The following is a 20,153-nucleotide window of genomic DNA, read 5'->3' as shown; positions in this document are numbered from 1 at the left end:
AGAGGGTGAGTACAATGCAGGAAGGGGTGAGGGCTCTGACTGGTGGTATGGGCTCTGGGGTGCAGATGAGGTGGGTGGGCTGCAGGGGGCTCCAGGCTTCAGTCAAGGGATTTGAAGTGGAGGCTCAGGGCAAGACGTTGGGGTGGGGTTTGGGGTCTGGGCAAGAGTTTGGTTGTGGGAGGGGGCTGGGAGAGGGGGCTGGGGCTTGGGGTGCAAGGTACTTACCTGGGGGTGGCTCATTTGGTGTGTGGGGGGGGAGGAGGGGGAAAAGGGCTCTGCACAGCTTGTGCTTATTTGCTTGCAAGCACTGCCTCCATAGCTTCCATCAGCTGGGAATCATGCCACTACCCCCACAGCTCCCACTGGCTTCCCGGTGGGGTGCTCATTGTGGCAAAATGGCCCCAGGGGAGGGAGAAGGAACAGGAGCATGCTGCGCCACCTCCCTCCCTCCCTTCCCTATCCAGCCAGAGCCATCCCAGAACACAGCATGTAGGGGGTTTAATGGCTGCAGTCCAGGGCACATCCCCTAAGCCTGGGGCCGTGGGCTGCAAACCATAAAGGATCTTTCATAATCCGGTCTTGCCACCAGGAACCCTGTTCTGTTCTGGTTCCTACTCATATTTCCCCTCCTTCCACACAGACCCTAGGGGTCCCTTGGCCTGGGGTTCTCCCCTTTCTTATGTAGACTATGTGAGCTGGTGCTGCCAATACAGTGCAGCTCCTCTCTGGTTTGTTTTGTTTTGTTTAAACCTAGGAGTGAGGAGTCTTCCTAGCAGCTGCACATGACCACTGAGGGTTCCCCCTATGGGTAATTTATTGGCAGATGCAGCTTTCCTCTTCCTTGTTCTTTGTATTTGGAGGACAGTATTTTGATCTACAGAAGATGTCCCAACTCTGGGCACATCCACGTAAGAGTAACAGCTAGTGTTCAAAAAATTAAATCTCCCTCCCAAGTTCAAAAATATACTCTCTCTCCCATCTATAACATACAACCCATTCAATATTCCCTCAATACCCAAACGAGGGAAAGCAGGTCTTGTAGAACAATCGGTTTCAACTAAGTCTGCATTCTGGTGAACTGAAGGGAGTTGAAGGCACCTCAGAGAGGTCCTGAATCAACAGTCATTAAAGCTGATTTCAAAAGGAATTGGATCAAGCTCAAGCAATTCCTGCCATCCCATCACCCATTCCATTGAAACAGTTCATTTGTCTTCCTGTGTTAAGTTCTTCAAAATATTTAAAGTAGGACACATAAGATACCCTTTACCCATGAGGTGGGATTTCCAAACGCAGTCACCATTGGCTTAATTCTGCTCCTATTCTACTGATCTTAACAAAAGCAGTACAGGCACCACTAACAGCATGTCTACACTACAGAGATCGACTCTCTGGAGGTTGATCATCTAGCATTTGATTTAGTGGGTCTAGTGTAGATCCCTAAATCAAATGCTGAGGATAGCCCTCGCTGGCGTCCGGTACTCCTCAATCTGTGAGGAGCAAGGGAAGCTGATAGGAGAGTGTGCTTCTGTTGGCCTCCCATAGTATGGACGGGGATTTACGGTACATCTACTCCAGCTACACAATTAATGTAGCTAAAGCTACGTATCTCAAGTCGACCTTCCCCTTCAATGCAGAAGAGGCCTAAATGCTATTGAAAACCCAAGTCACAATTTTTTCAACACCTGACAACACTCAGAGCAGTGGCTTCCAGGAAATCAGTGCAACTAATTTGTTAAATATTTACATTTTTATGTTAGATCTTTCACCTCCTTCTCTATTCTTAAAAGAAATAATGTAGCATATCCTGGACTGATGTGTGTGAAATGAACAGAAGTGAACTTTTCATATAGATGAAAAACGCCAACATTTTAATTTATTTACCAAGCCATGTACCTTCTCCCTGTGCATGAACAATTTCAGAAATCTCTTGCTCATTGGAGGGCATTATTAAAGCCTCGGAAACTGAAGAGTAGGAGACTTGTTTACATTAAGCCTCAGATGAAAAAATATCTTGAAGAAAATGCCATGCTGTGCAGAAATCCTGTTATTGATTTTTGTCAACTATATTTAGCTCAAAAGCCTCTTGAATTGATGTGAAAAATGCCTTTTTGCAAAAAACACTGTACTTGAACATGTGAGAAGACAGAGCTTATCAACAGAAACACCTTAAACATTCAAATTGTGAAATGAAAGGAGGAGAATTACTTAGATAACGCAGTATACACCATAACAGGATTTGACAAGATGTGTAAAGCTGTTCCCTCCATAATAGGAAAGACAATAACGCAAGTCCCATCTACCCACGCTACTCCAAAAATAAAAGCAAAACCTGTAACAAACAAACCTATCCCAGGCAATGATCTGAGGCTTCGTCTACACACTACAAGGTTTTTGCACAAGGTTTTTGTCCACACCTCAAATGTGCTTTTGCAGATGCAAAAATAATTCTCATTATTCCTCCTGCAATGAGGTTTAATGGTAGTTCGAATTAGGAGCTTTGATTCAAACTACCTAGTCCGTGCCGCGTGTAGCCCCGGGCAGGTAGTTCGAACTATGGGGTATTTAAAAATGGCGGCACCCGGGAACATGCAAATGAAGCCCGGGATATTTAAATCTCAGGCTTCATTTGCAAGTTCAAATGACTACATTAGCATACCCCTAGAGATCTGAACAAAACTAAAACTGGCCTGCTTTCTCAGAGTACAGACTGTCAATTATCTTAATCCCTTTATTAACAACCCAGGATGCTTGTTTGAGCATTCTAGGTCTGCACAGGTCCAAATGCTGCCACAACTGGCCCTGAGTTCTTCCCTTTAAGAGTCTATCTCTGTCCTGATAAGCATCACAGATGAAGCAGGCTGGAAGTGAGATTGTGACTGCCTTCTTTAACATCTTCCTAACTGGTGGGTGAGATCTCTCTTACTACAAGTGGCTACTAATTTACTTTAGCAGAACATGCTGGTTTAGTGTTAGGGAGTTAGTGTTAGGAGTTAGTGTTGGGGCCTATATGATAAAGGCTTTTACGATCAGATAAGTGTTGAAGATAACAGTACTAGTGCAGTAGGCGCTGCACTAAAGATCTCGGTGGTAATAACCTGTTGGAGGATAGGATTTTCCTGTTTGGTAAACCAGATATAAACTAATTTAAGGTAAAGAACTGTCAGGGCTAACCACCAGTTACCTCTGCACCTTATCACAGACTGTCCGGCTAGAGACAGTGGTAAGCCAGTTTCAACCAGTGGTGAGATGGCCCAAGGCATCTTTAGCAACATAAACAAGTTGTGAGATAATTAGGCCCAAGGACATGAGGTATGAGAACGAGATAGCAGTGGTATTTCCTGCTGGAATCTGCTTGTCGTGATGTTTACACCCCTAAAAAAGTAATAATTATAAGATGGCCAAAAAGCACTGATCCGGGGAACAGTCTCACCTGTGGACCTAGGTCATGTGGGTCTCCAGGAGCTCCCCATGCTGGAGCAGCCCCCTCTACTAGCCCTCGAGAGCACGGACAGAGGGTCCGGGACTTTCTGTAGCAAAAGGGGTGTAAGCATTGGATTCTTGCTTGCCTGCTTGCTTGCTTAATTGCTTGCTTCTCTGCAGTGAGAAGCACATATTTAGTAACGCGTGAAGGCTGTGAGGCATAAAATGCTCTGGCAATAAAACCTCTTATATTTATGCACCCGGTGTGGTTTCACTGAGTGTATCCGAGCCTTCTGTTTGAACGGCAGGAACCAATGGTATTTTGATCCATGAGAACTTCAGGAGGATTTGATTTTACATATTTTTGCATCTGCTAATCATAAATGTCCCATAAATATCATTTAAAGAATGACTCTCTCGGTCTTGCTTCAGCCCACCCTATAGTTGGTGGAGCTAGTACCATGAGTCATTTCTGTGGCCATAGAGGCCCCAGTGTTAATATATTGTTTAGCAATTAGAAAACCTGCCAAGGCAGGTCATTCACTCATTTTGAGCTCACTTAATCTGATAAGTAAGAGCCAAGCATACCATCAGTCCTAATTCCAGATAGAACTTTAAAACAGACCCTCTGTTAGCAAGTTGTTGCATGATCCCTTCCAAACAGTAAAAAAAGCAACTACTCCTGAACCCCTTCCCCTTGCACTCAGTTGAATGAAATTTGATCCCTGGGTTTTTTAAAACCAAAGCCACAAGGCATATGACCAACATATTGACTTGTGCCCTTTACAACCAGAGATTGCAATTAATTCCCATTTCACATAGCGCTCTTTGCTAATTCTCAGAGCCAAGTTGCCTTAGAAGCCACAGTCTGGTGACAATCAAATTAGGCTTGTAATAGAGAAGTTACCCATCTAAAAAGCTTTAATGGAGTAAAAAACTAAATCTTACAACTTTACTTGCTGTATTTTGAGCATTAAGTGTAGAACATAGTCATATTAATACAAGGTTAAAACTTAAATGTAACCCATGGTACACACTGAAGAGAAAGTTCAGTTGGCTTATATTTCCTCTACTTATTTTTCTCTCAGAAAAACCCATTTCATTCTATCAGTTGGTAATGAGATAAACAAAGTCCTAGCATTCTGCAAATCTCTCAGATGTGTTATGGCTAGCCCCCAAACAAGAACCTGTTAACTTAACTTTCTACTCCTAGTATCCAGAATTAGATGCACAGACTCATTCATCTTTCTTCAAGAGGTGGGCACAGATAAGCCAAATAAAGGAAGCTTGACACATTTTGTCAGGCTGCAATTTCCCCTTACTTCTAACAGTGAGCTCCGCAAGATATTGTGGAACTCATTTGTAAATCAATTTGCTAATTATGAATAAATGCTGAAGTAAATTCACATCCTATTTTCTTTGCCTGATACAGAAGGGAGGACGAGATGATGGAATCTATTACAAATTTAATCATTTCTGTCTTGTAAGAGATAATTGACTGCACATGTACCAGAGAATCCCTTTGATCTCATCAAAACAGCAGCTTAAGGAAAGTAAATAAGCATTCTATAGAATGTCTTCTGTGGAACCGCAGCACATTATGACTCCCAGATTTCCAGTCTCAATTAGGAGAGAGACTGGCTGGTCAGTTTTCACCATGAAAAGCTGCTACTTTGTATTTCTGTGGTAATCTTTGTATTTATTCATTAATGAGCAAGAAAAATGTTGTAGTAATTAATTACTTTTAAAAAATATTGTTTTGCCTCTTATGTGTCATGGATAAACTACAGAATAATTAATTATTCAGAGTGTATGTTTTCCACTTAGCTCTCTACAGCCAATTATAGCATTGACACATGCTGGCTATGTCTAGACACATGCTGGCTATGGCAAGTTTTTCTGCAAAATCATCTGCTTTTGCGGAAAAACTTGCCAGCTGTCTACACTGGCCACTTGAATTTCCGGAAAAGCACTGACGATCTCATGTAAGATCGTCAGTGCTTTTCCGGAAATACTGTGCTGCTCCCGTTCGGGCAAAAGTCTTTTTCGAAAGACTTTTGTGCAAAAGGGCCAGTGTAGCCAGCACAGTACTGTTTTCCGCAAAAAAGCCCCGATCGCAAAAATGGCGCAAAAAAGTGCTTTTGCGGAAAAGCATCCTGCCAATCTAGACGTGCGTTTCCGAAAATGCTTTTAACGGAAAACTTTTCCATTAAAAGCATTTTCGGAAAATCATGCCAGTGTAGATGTAGCCTCTATGTACTGTGCCATTTGACTTACCGGACTATTGAGGCATCTCCCCATCAGTTTTTCTAGAATACATATTTAGCCCAAGATCCAGTGTGTTTCAGCAGCAGCCCTGGGAACTACAAGTTGTGGACTACAAACTGCAGCATGTTGGAAGAACTTCCTGGTTCCTGCCAGCATGTGCCCTCTGCCCCTCTGCCCTCAGCAGGGTCTCAGCAGGGATTGTGCTAGAAGCAGCACACAGGCTGCATGCTGAGAGGAGGGGCTGCTGAACTGTGATCCTATTCTATATTTTTTACAGGTAGGACCAGAAAGGGCTATAGAGCATCCCGAGAGGAGTTGAAGTGACACAAAAGGAGAACCTGGACTTGGTTATTGTGGGGTTTAGTTACTGTGGGAGTTGGAACATGTTGTAAGGGGGCTGTGTTGTATGCTGTAACCTCTGCACCCAGCAGGGTCTCAGCAGGGACTGTGCTAGAAGCAACACACAGGCTGCATGCTGAGAGGAGGGACTGCCGAACTGTGATCCTGTGTTTTATGTTTTTTACAGAATAAAACTTGTTCCTGGTGGTTTGTCCGAGTGGGTCTGGTCTGAGGTGCACCCACTCCCACAATACACAACGCAGAGCACACCAAGCAGCCTCAGGCCTAGCCTCCCACAGTGGTGTAAGAAGTCACAAGGCTTCCCCTATGCTGAATAACCTCACACTGGGCTAGTGAACAGGAGGGGTTACACATATCTGAAAAAAGTGATTCAGCATTCATTTCAGTGTTTATGCCTCTTTGGGAGACCCATTGCATCTAGTCTGAGAGAGTCACTGTAGCAGCTGCAGCAGAGTTCGTATTTCTTCTGACCTCACCCAAACAGGACCTAATTTCATCTCATTTCTGAAATTGTTCCCCTTCTCAACACTGCCTTCTGAAATAACATAGTTCGGGTCTGCACAGCAAGCAGTTATTTCGATGTAATGTTGAAATAATGTCACGCTGGAGGACTTCTTACTCTGACTCCTGTAACCTTCATTTTACGAGGAGTAAGGGAAGTCAGAGGAAGAGTGCTGTACCTCAGACTTCCTGCTACGCAATTGACATAACTCAAGTTGCGTAGCTTATTTCAGCTTTAGTCCTGCTGTTTAGACATGGCTTCAGTTGCCTTGTGGACTGGAGGAATGAGGGTAGCTATGGGGCAGATTGGCTGGTTAGTATATTTATTTATTTATTTATATTTAACCCACCTGTCTATTTAAAATATTCAAGGCATCTTACAAAATTTGTAAAACACAATATATATTTATTGTGAAAAAATATACATCTTTGTCTCCTCTATGGCTAATCAAGGAAAATAATATTAGAGGGGGCCTTAAATTTGCACATGGATTAGACTCACAGTGTAGAAAAGAACTCCACCCGAAAAGGACACTGTGGTGCTATATGGGGATATTTGTGGGGATTGTTTTTTCCCTACACAGCAACTGAGAGGTGAGATTCACAGCTCAGGGACATGTGCCTTTAGTTTGGCTCTAGCTAGGGTCTAAAAATAGCCATATAACTGTGACAGCACAGACTAGCTAGTTATGGGCTGGGCAGACTCATATAGGTTGCACCTCTATAAACCGGAACTCTGGTCTGGCAATACCTGCAGTCCAGAAGGACCACGGATATTCCAGAATCAGAGAGTCCCAGCACACTGCAGAGGTTGAGGGGTGGGAGGGAGGAAGCAGTAGCCCGTTGCCATGTGGGGGGAGGGAGGATGACACACAGCTCAGCTGGGCTTCCAGTTTGGGAGGGCAGGAGTTGATTAACAGCTCTTCTGGGCTGCAAGGTGGGTGGCAGGAGCCAGTGTGCAGCTCAGCTAGGCTACAGTGAGGGGCAGCAGCTCAGCTGGGCTGGGGGGTGGAGGACAGAAGCCAGGAAGCCTGTGTGTGGGGAGGGGGGGGCAGAGTAGAGGGGAGCTGGCAGCAGGGAGACCAGAAATCACCTCCCCTGGGCTGGAAAAATCCCTCATCCGGGATGAGTCAGGTCCTAAGGGTGCCAGACCAGGGAGGTCCAATCTGAACTTTGTTAGCTAACCCAAGCCACTGCCTTTGTGATTAGATCTAGTGCAAAGACATCTATCTGAGCTGGGAATTACACCTCCCCACTGCTATATAGACTCACCCTCTGGATCCCCATTTGGGTTTTTCAGTGGGAAAGGATGATATGGGCGCTTACACTGGCTTTCTATATGTACCTCTTAAAGTACTTTGCAAACGGGGGGGTGGAGGGGGGGACAGAAGCCAGTATCTTTAGTCCTCTTATATAGATGAAAATACTAGGTCAAAGAAGTTAAGTGACTTGTCTAGAGTTACACTGCAAGACAATGTCAAAGGTGGCCTCGTGGTTCCCATATCCACAGTCTATCCTTCACAGGAAATGCTTCCACTGTAAAGCTTTGGAAAGCTAATCTGCCTGGAGTGTACACAGCCAAATGAGAGTGCAGCATGTTCAAGTACAACTATGAACAACAACAACAACAACAACAAAAGCATTTCAGTAGCAACATGGTTTACATGGCGCTGTCCCACTTTCAGCTAGAGCCAACTGGCTGAAAACATTTAAACTTGATTATAGACTCCAATAGCTCTGTTGCTGGCAGAATTGTCAGTTTCTACTGCATCAGGGAATCCCTTCAGGTGGAAACTGATTTATAAAATCTGGAGAGAGGAATGACTTGTTCAGCAATGTAATCCATTTCTCTGTCAGGGCAGGAATGTTCCCTATTTTATGTTTATGACTACTAGTTTTAATGTTATGAAAAAAGGAAGGATTGCAGCCAGACCATATTTACAATGCTAATGGAACTATTTCTGGATGCCATTGCCTGAGAAAACACTGACTTCACCTTCAGGAAACTGCCAGAGGCTCAATACGCTTGCATGTGATTATATAGTGAAGACTGGCATATATGCGAAGCTATGTTGTTTTAAGCACATCCATATGAATAACCTGCCTGTTTCATGAACAGCACAACCCAGAGCACTGATTATTTCTGCTATTCATTTTTTGGATAGTTTAAAGACAACAGACAAAACAACTGTGAGTTCATACAAATCACTTATTATTCCTAGTTGTGTTATTCTTTGGCTAAATAGGCAATCAGTTGAGGAGCACAATCTCTTCTTCATGCCAACACAACTGCAAAGGGTCAGCTAGTGTTCAAAAGATTGAGGCAATATTAAAATCAGGGCTCAGAAGCTCTTTTCCACAGCTGTGTTCAATAAATAAAATCAAAACAGTTCCTGAGAAGAAATTAATAATAAAGACATGAATTATAAATCTGACAACTGAAGATGTATTGCTCATTTTGGTAGAGGAAGGGTGAATACTCTGAGGGGAACAAAAACATGGAATCCCATGTGCCTTTCTTTATCTTGCTGTGGCTGGGAAGAGTTTAGGCACTGTCTCTGGTTCCTTGCCTTGGCATGTACTCCAGGTGCAGATCTTGCTTCTGTCTTTCCTCTCAGCAGTGGGGATCCCCCAATCTGATTGCCTAAACTCTGAAACTAGTGCAGTTTCCTCAAGCCTCTCTCAGCTCTAGTACATTCCCCAAAAATCCACCAAAGAGGTGAACCCTTCTGGTTCAGGCTGTCTTCAGGGACACGTCACAAAGAAAACAAATAGACACAGGCTTAGCAAAGCCCGTACGAAGCAACAGGGACACAGCCATGGCAGCAGCAGGTCCTTCACAGGCAAACCTGTTTGTGGCTTTGGTTCTTTCTGAATCTCGCTGTGTGATTGGGGTCTTTCTCCACTCACCGCCCTGCAGGAAGTCAGCTCTGGCTCCAATCTTGCGAGGGACTTGAGGTTGGATTGCCAGTGTGGGCTCCCCATTGCAGGGTGGGGAAGGAGACTGGGGTGGGGGTACTGAGCTTGAGCTGTGAGCCATATATGGCTCCTAAGTGAGCCATATATTGCTCATGAGCCATAGGTTGCCGACTCCTGCTCTGAAGAAACATAGAGAGAAGAACATAGTGACAATGGATTTCAGAAAGGCAGATTTTAGTAAACTCAGACGTGGTAGTTAAGGTTCCATGGGAAGCAAGACTCAGGGAAGAGGGAGAAACAATAACAGGAAATCTGGAAATGGCAGAGGTGCTTAATGACTTATTTTTGTTTCGGTTTTCACCAAGAAGTTTGATGATGCAGTTTGATGGTGATGGGATGCCTAAAATAGTGAATGCTCATGGAAATGGGGCAGGTTTACAAGTTAAAATAAAAAAAGAACAAGTTAAAATTTACTTAGGAAAGTTAGAAGTCTTCAAGTCAGCAGGGCTTGACGAAATGCATCCTAGAATACTCAAGGAGCAGATAGAGGAGGTAACTCAGCCTTTAGCTATCAACTTTGGAAAATCATGGAAACTGGGAGAAATTCCAGAAGACTGGAAAAGGGAAAATAGAGTGCTCATATATAAAAAGGGAAATAACCCATGAAACAGCAGGACAACTAGTTTAACTTCTGTACCAGGAAAAATAATGGAGCAAGTAATTAATGAATTCATATGCAAACATTTGAAAGATAAGGTGATAGGGAAAAGCCAGCATGGATTTGTAAAGAATATGTAATATTAAACCAATCTGAAAGCTTTCTTTGATAGGATATTAAGCTTCATGAATAAAGGAGAAATGGTGGACGTGGTATGCCTAGACTTTAGTAAAGTATTTGATAGTCTCACGTGACCTTCTTTATCAATAAACTATGGAAATACAGCCTAAATGGAGCTACTATAATGTGGGTGCATAACTGGCTGGATAACCATTCTCAGAATAGTTATTAATGGTTCCTTACATAGTCATATTGGAAAGGGCATAATCAGTGGGTTTACACAGGGGTCTGTTTTGGAACCTGTTCAATATCTTCATCAACGGCTTAGATATTGGCATAGAGAGTATGCTTATTAAGATTGCAGATGATAAAAACCTGGGAGAGGTTGCAAGTGCTTTGGTGGATAGGCTAATAATTCAAAATGATCTGGAGAAATGGTCTGAGTTAAATAGAACATAAGAATGGTCATACTGGGTCAGATCAAAGGTCCATCTATGCCAGTATCTTGTTTGCTGGCAGTGGCCAATACCAGATGCCTCAGAGGGAGTGAACACAACACAATGTGATCCCTCTCCTGTCATCCATTTCCAGCCAAACAGAGGCTAAGGACACCATTCCTACCCATCCTTGCTGATAGCCATTAATCGACCTAACTTCCATGAACGTATCTAGCTGTTTTTTAACCCTGTTAAAGTCCTACTCTTTACAATATCCTCTGGCAAGCAGTTCCACAGGTTGACTGTGTGCTGAGTGAAGAAAAACTTCCTTTTGTTTGTTTTAAAACATGATGAAGTTTAATAAGGACAAATGCAAAATAATCCACTTAGGAAAAAACAATCAGTTTCACAAATTTAGAATAGAAACGACTTTCTAGGAAGGAGTACTGCAGAAAAGGATCTAGGGTTCATAGTGGACAACAAGCTAAATGAGTCAACAGTATGACACTGTGGGGAAAAAAAAAGCAAACATGATTCTGGGATGCAAACACAGGAGTGTTGTGAGCAAGACATGAGAAGTCATTCTTCCACTCTACTCTGCACTGATTAGGCCTCCGTTGTAATATTGCGTCTAGTTCTGGTCACTGCATTTCAAGAAAGATGTGGAAAAATTGGAAAAGGTCCGGAGAAAAGCAACAAAAATGATTAAAGGTCTAGAAAACATGACCCATTAAGGAAGACTGAAGGAATTGGGCTTGTTTTCTTTAGAAAAGAGAAGACTGAGAGGGGATAAGATAGCTGTTTTCAAGTATCTAAAAGGATATTACAGAGAAGAGGGAATTGTTTTCCTTGGCCTCTGATGATAGGACAAGAAGCAATGGGCTTACATTGCAGCAAGGGAGATTTAGGCTGGACATTAGGAAGATCTTCCTAGCTGTCAGGGTGGTTAAACACTGAAATAAATTGCCTAGGGAGGTTGTGGAATCTTCATCTCTGGAGATATTTAAGAGCAGGTTGGATAGACGTCTATCAGGGATGATTTAGACGGTGCTTAGTCCTGCCATGAGGGTAGGGGATTGGATTTGATGACCTCTTGAGGTCTCTTCTAATTCTAATATTCTATGATTCTGTGCAATGATTCCAACATATTTAGTGCATGCCAAATGTTTGGGGACCCAGGTAACTCTGGCTAGCTTGGTACTGTGATTAAAGCAATTCTGAATGAAGACAGCAATGAAATGATACAAAGACTGTACTAAAGTATATCAGTAATTAGATTTTAAATAATAACATTTTATTTGATTGTATATAGAATCTGGTAAGTCCATGAATTGCACAAGGATATTTCTTGCACTTAAAAAAATCACACAAATGATGACTTTGAAAGTTTTGCAGCTCTCTAGATTTCATTATTCCCTAGACATCACATTGATTTTGGGTGTCTCTCTGAGCTCTTGTAAAACCAGAAGAAATAAACTGACATTGTGCCTTTCTGCCAGAGGGATCCTAATGCATTCTGTAAGCTGTAAAAAGCTTTACATATAAGGAGTCCACCCAAGTGAAGTTCAGTTACCTCTAGGAATAAAATATAATAGCAATTCTGTTACAGCAATACTATACTGTTATCTTCCCCTCAGAAGAGGAAGCAAAAAGTTATTTTATTTAGCAAGGAGAACTTGAGATAAGCAGATCTAATATTTGACGAGAGTGCATTAGTTAACAATCATACTTATACAAAAAGGTCACAAATATTAATGAACATGGGTAATCATAGAAGTCATTTCCTATTTCATCTGAAAGGCGGCATAGTGTCTCCTGATACCATTGATTTAGCAAAAAATGCAGAGACATACACAGCTGGTAAGGTACAAACACAAGGAGAGTTACTACTCTACTACCCACCCATCACTCTTTACTGAAGGGAAATTAGTAGTTGAGGTTCAAGAAGTCCATTGAAAGGTTTTTTGTCTCTCAAATTGAAAAGAATGGGGTTTAGTACATGAGTAGAAAAAGTGTAAGTAAATAGAAGTCTCTCAGCCAAATATTTATAAAACATAGCAGAGAAGCTATTTATAACACAAGGACCTAGAGCCTCTTAAATTCATAATTGTAATGCCTAACACTTAGGCAGCTGGCTGCTTCGTGGCATCTACAAATATTCATTAGAATAGGGACTTGAACTTTGTACTCTGAATCCCAGCTGAGTATCCTAACCACTAGGCTCTTAAGTCCTTCTTGTGCTTTTTCCACCTCACTAAATATTTATAAAAGCGAAACAACTTAATTCAGATGGATAGCACACCACCTCAAACTACCCCATGACCCAAAAAGTTAGGGTAGACCAGCTGGGAGAGCTGAGTTTGAATGTACAAACCATATCACTAAAATACAAATCTGAACCCAGATCTCTTGCATCCTGGACAAAGGTTGTAACCACTGACTTAAAAGGAACAGTACCTCCATTGCAACTGTAGTTTGCGTGAGGCCCAGTTTGTTAGGGATGCTCTGAATTTACTTACTGGGCTGGTCCCCAAAAGTGAGAAACAGGGCAAGAACCCATATAGTATAGACATGAGCTAGGCACATGGACATGAAAATCTAGGTAGCTTTGCACTTACCAGCAGCAGAGATTAAGGGGCCATTGAGACTTCAGTGGAAATCTAGGCACTTTGGGTATGTCTAGATTACATGCCTCTGCTGACAGAGGCATGTAAAATAGGCTACCCGACATAGTCAATGAAGTGGGGATTTAACTATCCCAGGCTTAATTAAAATAAATATGGCTGTTGCGCTGTGCCAGCTCAGCTGATCATTGGCACAGCACAGGAGTCAAGTCGCTGATCAGTCGACAAGGGAAACCTTTGTCGACCGCTCCTGTAAACCTCATTTCATGAGGTATAAGGGAGCAGTCGACAAAGGCTTCCTTTGTTGACTGATCCACGTATTGATTCGCGCACTGTATCGACGATAGGCTGAGCTGGCACAACGCGGTGGCCATTTTTATTTTAATGAAGCCAGGGATATTTAAATCCCCGCTTCATTGACTATGTCGGGTGCCTATTTTACATTTTGTTCCAATGGGTAGCAGTGTGAGTGTGTAACTTTAAAAACAATGAGTAGTCTTGTGGCACCTTAAAGACTAACTAACTAACTAACTAACTAACTATCTCTCTCTCTCTCTCTCTCTCTCTATATATATATAGTATCATGAGCTTTCGTGGGCTAAACCCGTTTCTTCAGATCAAGCTCATCTGAAGAATTGGGTTTTGTCCATGAAAGCTCATGATATATATATATTTGTTAGATTTTGAGGTGCCACTTGTTGTTTTCAAAATTCTGGGGAGCAATATTCTTCCCTAAAATAATCCACTGAAATGCAGGGGAAATAATTTTGCTTAATATGAACTAAATATACCTAATGTCTAGGTTTTCCAATAGAGTTAACTTTCTGAAAAGTTTGAAGGCTAATAAAAGGTGATTGCACTGGAAGGAGACAAAATAACTAGATAAATGTCAAGATTTCAAATCTGGATAAGACTGACCTTTAACTCAAAAAGCAGTCTGACAAATTTTAGTCCATTTTGTAGCACTTTTTTCTTTGCCTCTATTATACATCTGACAAGTTTAAATCCTGTCTGATATTCACAGCCCACATTTGAGTAGCACTGAGCAGAGCTTTACAGTGGAAGCTGGTTACAAACTTTGGCCCCAGTTCAGTTAAGAACTTACCACATGTTTAACTTCAAGCAAATCTGTCAGTACCACTGACTTCTATAATATTAAAATGCATGCATAATGTTAAGCATATACTTAAACACCCTTCTTGGATATTAATTGCTGGTGAATTGGGGCCCTTGAAAGGGCTGCTGCCTCTCCAACCTCTGGAATGAATACACAAAAGGGGAGAGACCTTTATTTCCATGGCATTGCATTATTGACTGATAGTAAATTTTGAAAGTTTATTGTTTGCTCGGTAAGTATGGTATAGAATTATTTAGTACTGTGATACAGGAGATAGTGAACTCAGCTCCCAAGGGAGACACCATCTTGTGGGCATTACACAGCTTATGAATACCCTGAAGAAGAAACAGCACATAGCTGGACCAACCCAGGAACAGACCACAGAATAAATTTTGACTAAAATTTGGTTTTTGTGGGAAGAGGAGGTAAGTACTTAGATTTCCAGAGGTACTTAGATTTCCAGAAAGTCTTTGACAAGGTCCCTCATCAAAGGCTCTTACGTAAATTTAGTTGTCATGGGATAAGAGGGAAGATCCTTTCATGGACTGAGAACTGGTTAAAATACAGGAAACAAAGGGTAGGAATAAATGGTAAATTTTCAGAATGGAGAGGGGTAACTAGTGGTATTCCACAAGGGTCAATCCTAGGACCAATCCTATTCAACTTATTCATAAATGATCTGGAGAAAGGGGTAAGCAGTAAGGTGGCAAAGTCTGCAGATTTCCTGCTCTGGGAGGGAGGAGAAGGACCAAGGACAGAGCATGAATCAGGCAATTCATGCACTCCAAAAGTGCTGTGAGGAAGGGATGGGAGTAGCAAGTGCAGGGCTGCAGTGCCCCCGTGTGCAAGAGGTGTGTGGGGGGATAGATGAGTTTTGCAGGCTGCAGGTTGCCATCACTTGTGTAATCTCTGCTGTTCCCTGTCAAGTTAGTTATAGTGTAAATATGACCAAACAGCGTGTGTGTGTGTGCGTGCAGGGTGTGTGTGTGGGGGGGGGGGGGGCAGCAGCTTTTATACCTCTGCTTAGCTAAGTGATGCCACTTTCTCACCCCTATTATATCACCCTTGGCTAAATAGTGTATCTGAAAAACTTCTGTTGAATTGCCACACCGATACAGTTGAACATGAACCCCTTGCTGTTTAGTAGCAGCTTATCTGAATTCTTCCAGCGGTGTCTGGTCTATGCAGGAGCTTGGGATAAATAGGACAGATAATGCTGTTCTATTTAATATTTTTTTAATGACAATGTTCTGTGTTAATGCTAAGATGTCACAGGGCTTCAGCGGAGTTACACCAGCAAAAAATTAATTCCTAGATGTCTCAAAGGCAGTTAAATAGTGTAGTACAATAAGGGCGTTTTAAAAATTTAAATTTAATTATATTACTTTAGGATAGCTGCCAGTCTTACACTCTTTCTCTTGTTCACAGAGAAATAAGGCCACCTAGAAAAACCTATGGCTGGATAGCAAGTCAGGCAGCTTTAATATTATTCCTTGTTTTGTTTTTCATGCTCCTTTACATTTTTGCTTTCCTACTGCGACTTAATACGCATCATTAAAAGATTTCTTTAATAAACCAGGGTACTTTGAAACAAGTATCTCTGAATGAAAGCAAAATTATCCCTTTTATGAGAACTACAAACCAGCTGTTCATAGTGCACCCTGGTAGAATGGTCATTCATAGGTGCAAACTCTTTCCTTTATATAACTATTAGATTTACCTGACATTGCTCGGGTCCTTAACTCAATTTTTGTTTTTTAAAAAGAAAACGAAAATGTACATGCTTCATTTAAATCATTGTTCTGGGGCGGGTAGAGGTTGAGAGGCTCAACCTGCAGGCTGCCCCGACGAGAGAGTACTACCCAAGCCCCCTCTCACCGCAGCAGCTTGAGGCCAAATGAGAAGCACCTCTCCATGGTCACTGCAGCTCCCATGGGCAAAGCTGAGGGAAGGGTGCCTGTCTCCCTGCTGGGGAAAACCCAGGTTTATCTGCCCTCTGCGTTTCCCAGCCAGAGTGAGGAATGCAGCATATGATGTACTTTCCTCTCACTCCCTGATTAAGAGGAACAGCCAGCAATGTTCCTACATTGCATCAGGGGGAGAGGGAAGTATCAACCTTCCCACCCTTCCAAAAGGGCACCTGGGGGAAGTGGAAGACTCAGGGTTGGGGCAGTTCTGGACAGGCTGAAGGGGTGCTTCCCCAGCCATCCCCTGGCACCCACCTGGTGACTGTCTCTTTTCTATATGGTTTTATGAGAAGCAATCCCATTCCAAGCACACCCCATTTTCCTGGCGCAACCAAACCCTATCTTACTTTTAGCTTTGTCTTATCATACCTTTATACCAAATTTGTTGGTCCTAGCTCTTACCATTTAGGAGGAGTTCTTGAACAAATGAATAGATGGACACTTGGACAGACAGATGCACAAATGCTCTAAAATATTTAGTAGATATGGTCTACACTCAAAACTTCAGAGGCTTTAAAAGCAATGCTATATACCTCTTCATCTTAATTTTCTTGCTGGATGTCAGTTTCCTTTCCCAGTTGGCTTTAAATCATTCACAATACTTTTATATGGTTTGAAATGGCCTAATATATTTCAAATCATGTAATTAACTAATGGTTGTTTAAATACATTCTTGGATTTCTTGTTTATAATCCCCAAATTAAATAGAGCTAATGACAAAATTCTATTGGTATTTTTTGTGCAACCAGCTTAAGAGTATCATGAATGCTTTAATTTAAAATAATGCTATAAGTAAACATAACATTCACATGTCATACAAACACTGTGTCTTGTTCATGTGAAATCCAAGAATGACTCATATAGTTTTGGGTTTCAAAGAGAAAAATAATTAAAACTACAATTATTTCCTTTAAAATGAACTGTCTTTGGCCCTGATGCTTCAAACGTTTATGCATGTGCCTTATGCTAAGCATGTGTATACGTGCATTGAAATCTAGTGGGAAGACCTGAACCTATGAACTTCATCTTTTTAACTTGCCATGTCAAAAGTACAAAAAAAGTTGACGCAGGAATATAAGGATGTTTCTAAATTGTAGTGTGTTTCCTAGGGTGTAGAACACACATATAGATGGTATGGATGTCCCTCAGGGAAAATATATACTTACATTGCAAATTAAATAGAAAAGCTAGTACTGTAGTAAAATATAACAAATGCTAAGGTCAGACACATTCATCATAGATTGCTCTAGTGATAGGGACTAACATATTAACCTAGTAATGTCATCATGTTGCCAGAAAAGAGAGCAGAGTTAAACCTTTTTGGACCTATGACATATCATCACCAACATCAGAGACAGTAATAAATTACTATTACAGTGAGGGCAAATATCTACATGCTCTAATTACTTAAAGTATTGATGCTTTTAACTCATAAGTAAATGTGTGCTGTGGTTTTGCACATGAACGGTGACCATGAAACTAAGAGTATGAGAAAGATGTTGCCCATGTAAATAGTCAAATAGTAGCGATCTAAACAAAGTATTATTAATTAAGAACCTGATTCTGCCATTCTTATTCACCTTACCCTACTAGAGACTGCAAGCACCCTGTTGAGCAAAGTACTCCATGGCCTAATGTGCAATTCAAGGTGGGTAAGTGTGGCAGAGCTAGGCTACAAAAGGACCGTGGAGCCAGATTTTCAGAAGATACCTCTAAGGCTATGTCTAGGCTGCAGGCTTCTTTCAGAAGAATCTTTTTTTGGAAGAGAACTTCCGAAAAATTTCTTCTGAAAGAGAGCGTCCGCACATAAAAGCACATTGAAAAAGCGATCTGCTTTTTCAAAAGATAGCTTCCACACTGAATGGATGCTATCTTGAATGTAAGCTGTGATTACTATAGACAGAGTGGCCACCAGGGTACCTGTGCTTTTTCCTCTTCTTTTGAAAGAACTCCCTCTTCCCCATACACATGCCCCTTTTTGTGAAAGAGCTCTTTCAGAAAAAGGCTTCTTCCTCATAGAAAGAGGATTACCAACTCCGGAAAAACCCCTTTGTTCTTTTGATTCACTTTGGGAAGAATTCGATTGCAGCTTGGACGTAACTCAGGTTTAGTTGGAAAAACGAATGTTTTTCTGACAAAACTCTGTAGTGTAGACAAACCCTAAGAATGGGAATTGTCCCCTTAAAAAGCAGTGGGGACAAGGGGTCAGTCAAGCCCTAACCCATGTCATGGCCCTTTAGGGTTCCTGGACTTCTGGAGTGGACAGAATCCTTAGGGAAGAGCAGAAGAAGGTTTTGAGAAAGAGGAATTGGTCCCCAAAATAATTCGTGTTAGGAAAAAAGTAGGATATGCCTCCTTAAGGTCCTAGAACCAGGAGCCTTGTAGACTAAGGAGAAACAAGGCTCTCATCTCTTCCAGGCAAACAGTATATGCTCCAGGGAAGAGGGCAGTTTATAGTCTGCCTCTCCCTGATAATAGGGGAGACACTTCATTACACATTACATTCATCATTACTGTATATTCTATATATATGTAAATATTCAAAGTAACAATTTCCAATGATATCATGCTGCATAATGTGACACATAACTCTAGAATACAGTGTATTCCCTAAACTAAACTAATCTAAAGCAGTGCATTTAGCAGTAGAATCACATTTCTGTTCTGTGCTCCCTGTGGTGATTTGTGCTGACATAGAACCACCAGCTGAAGCCAAAGGCAAGGTTTTCTGCAGACTCCTTGAAGCTGACTGCTTTTATGTTTTTTGAACCATCCACAGGCCTGACAGAGCTGTTCTCTGAATTTCTTGACGGCTCGGTCACTGCAGAGCAAGTGAGGCTGCTACATAATGTTCAATATAGAGCAGGCAGGGTTGATTCTTGTTATGCGGTAGGTAGACGAAGGGCTCATAGGAAATCAGTACCTGAAACATTAGGCTTGTGGCACTAAACACCTTGAAGCTCTGCTGAGAGCAGCCTCTGACTTGGAGCAAAGCAATGAGAATACTGATAACCCCCGCCATGAATCTAGTGTACCTGTAATATCAGATGATAACAAACAATCTTCCTTTCTGTCCCTTGGCAGATATGCTTTTAAAAAAACATCCATATTCGCCTTTTATTGCCTGAGTCTCTGACTAATGTGGTTCAAGGGGCACAAGCAATATCAGAAGCACATATTGCTATGAGATGAAAAGATGTGCACTATAGAAATATTAAAAGAAAACAAATGAGAGAGAGAAAGCTAGTCTTTCAGAGAAGAGACCTGGGTTATCTTTACATGCAGGTGATATAGGTGATTGTCTAGGGTACAGTATGTAAGAATAAACTGGAATAGTGCTTCAAATTGGAATGGCCATTCTTCCTACAGGCAAGCAAAAGCCAGCAGGTCAACAGAATGCAAATGGAATAAGAAAAAATTAGTCTTTTGGTTTTAAGGATATATCATGAGCTCAGAAAATGGAGCGTAAGCAGGATCTGAGGAAAGGAAGAGCAGAGAGGTTATTCTTGGCATATTAGAGGCATTTTTGGGAACCATAATGGAGTGGTGATGGTAAGAACCAAATCTTTTTTTCAGCTAGGATGGTAGTACAGCCAAGGTCAGCCCTGGTATTGTGTGCAAATGCAATACATTCCCTAAAATGCATTGATTGCAGATATGCAAAGAAAATGGAGGGGAGGGAAGTTGAAGAGCAGAACATTGTTAAATCACCCTAAATCCTTCAGAGGTTCAAAAGAGATGGAAAATGTACATTTATGCGAC

Source organism: Pelodiscus sinensis, chromosome 3, assembly GCF_049634645.1.
Source record: "Pelodiscus sinensis isolate JC-2024 chromosome 3, ASM4963464v1, whole genome shotgun sequence".
Lineage (NCBI taxonomy): Eukaryota > Metazoa > Chordata > Testudines > Trionychidae > Pelodiscus > Pelodiscus sinensis.
The sequence above is the reverse complement of the archived record's forward strand: the minus strand, read 5'-3'. Positions refer to the sequence as shown.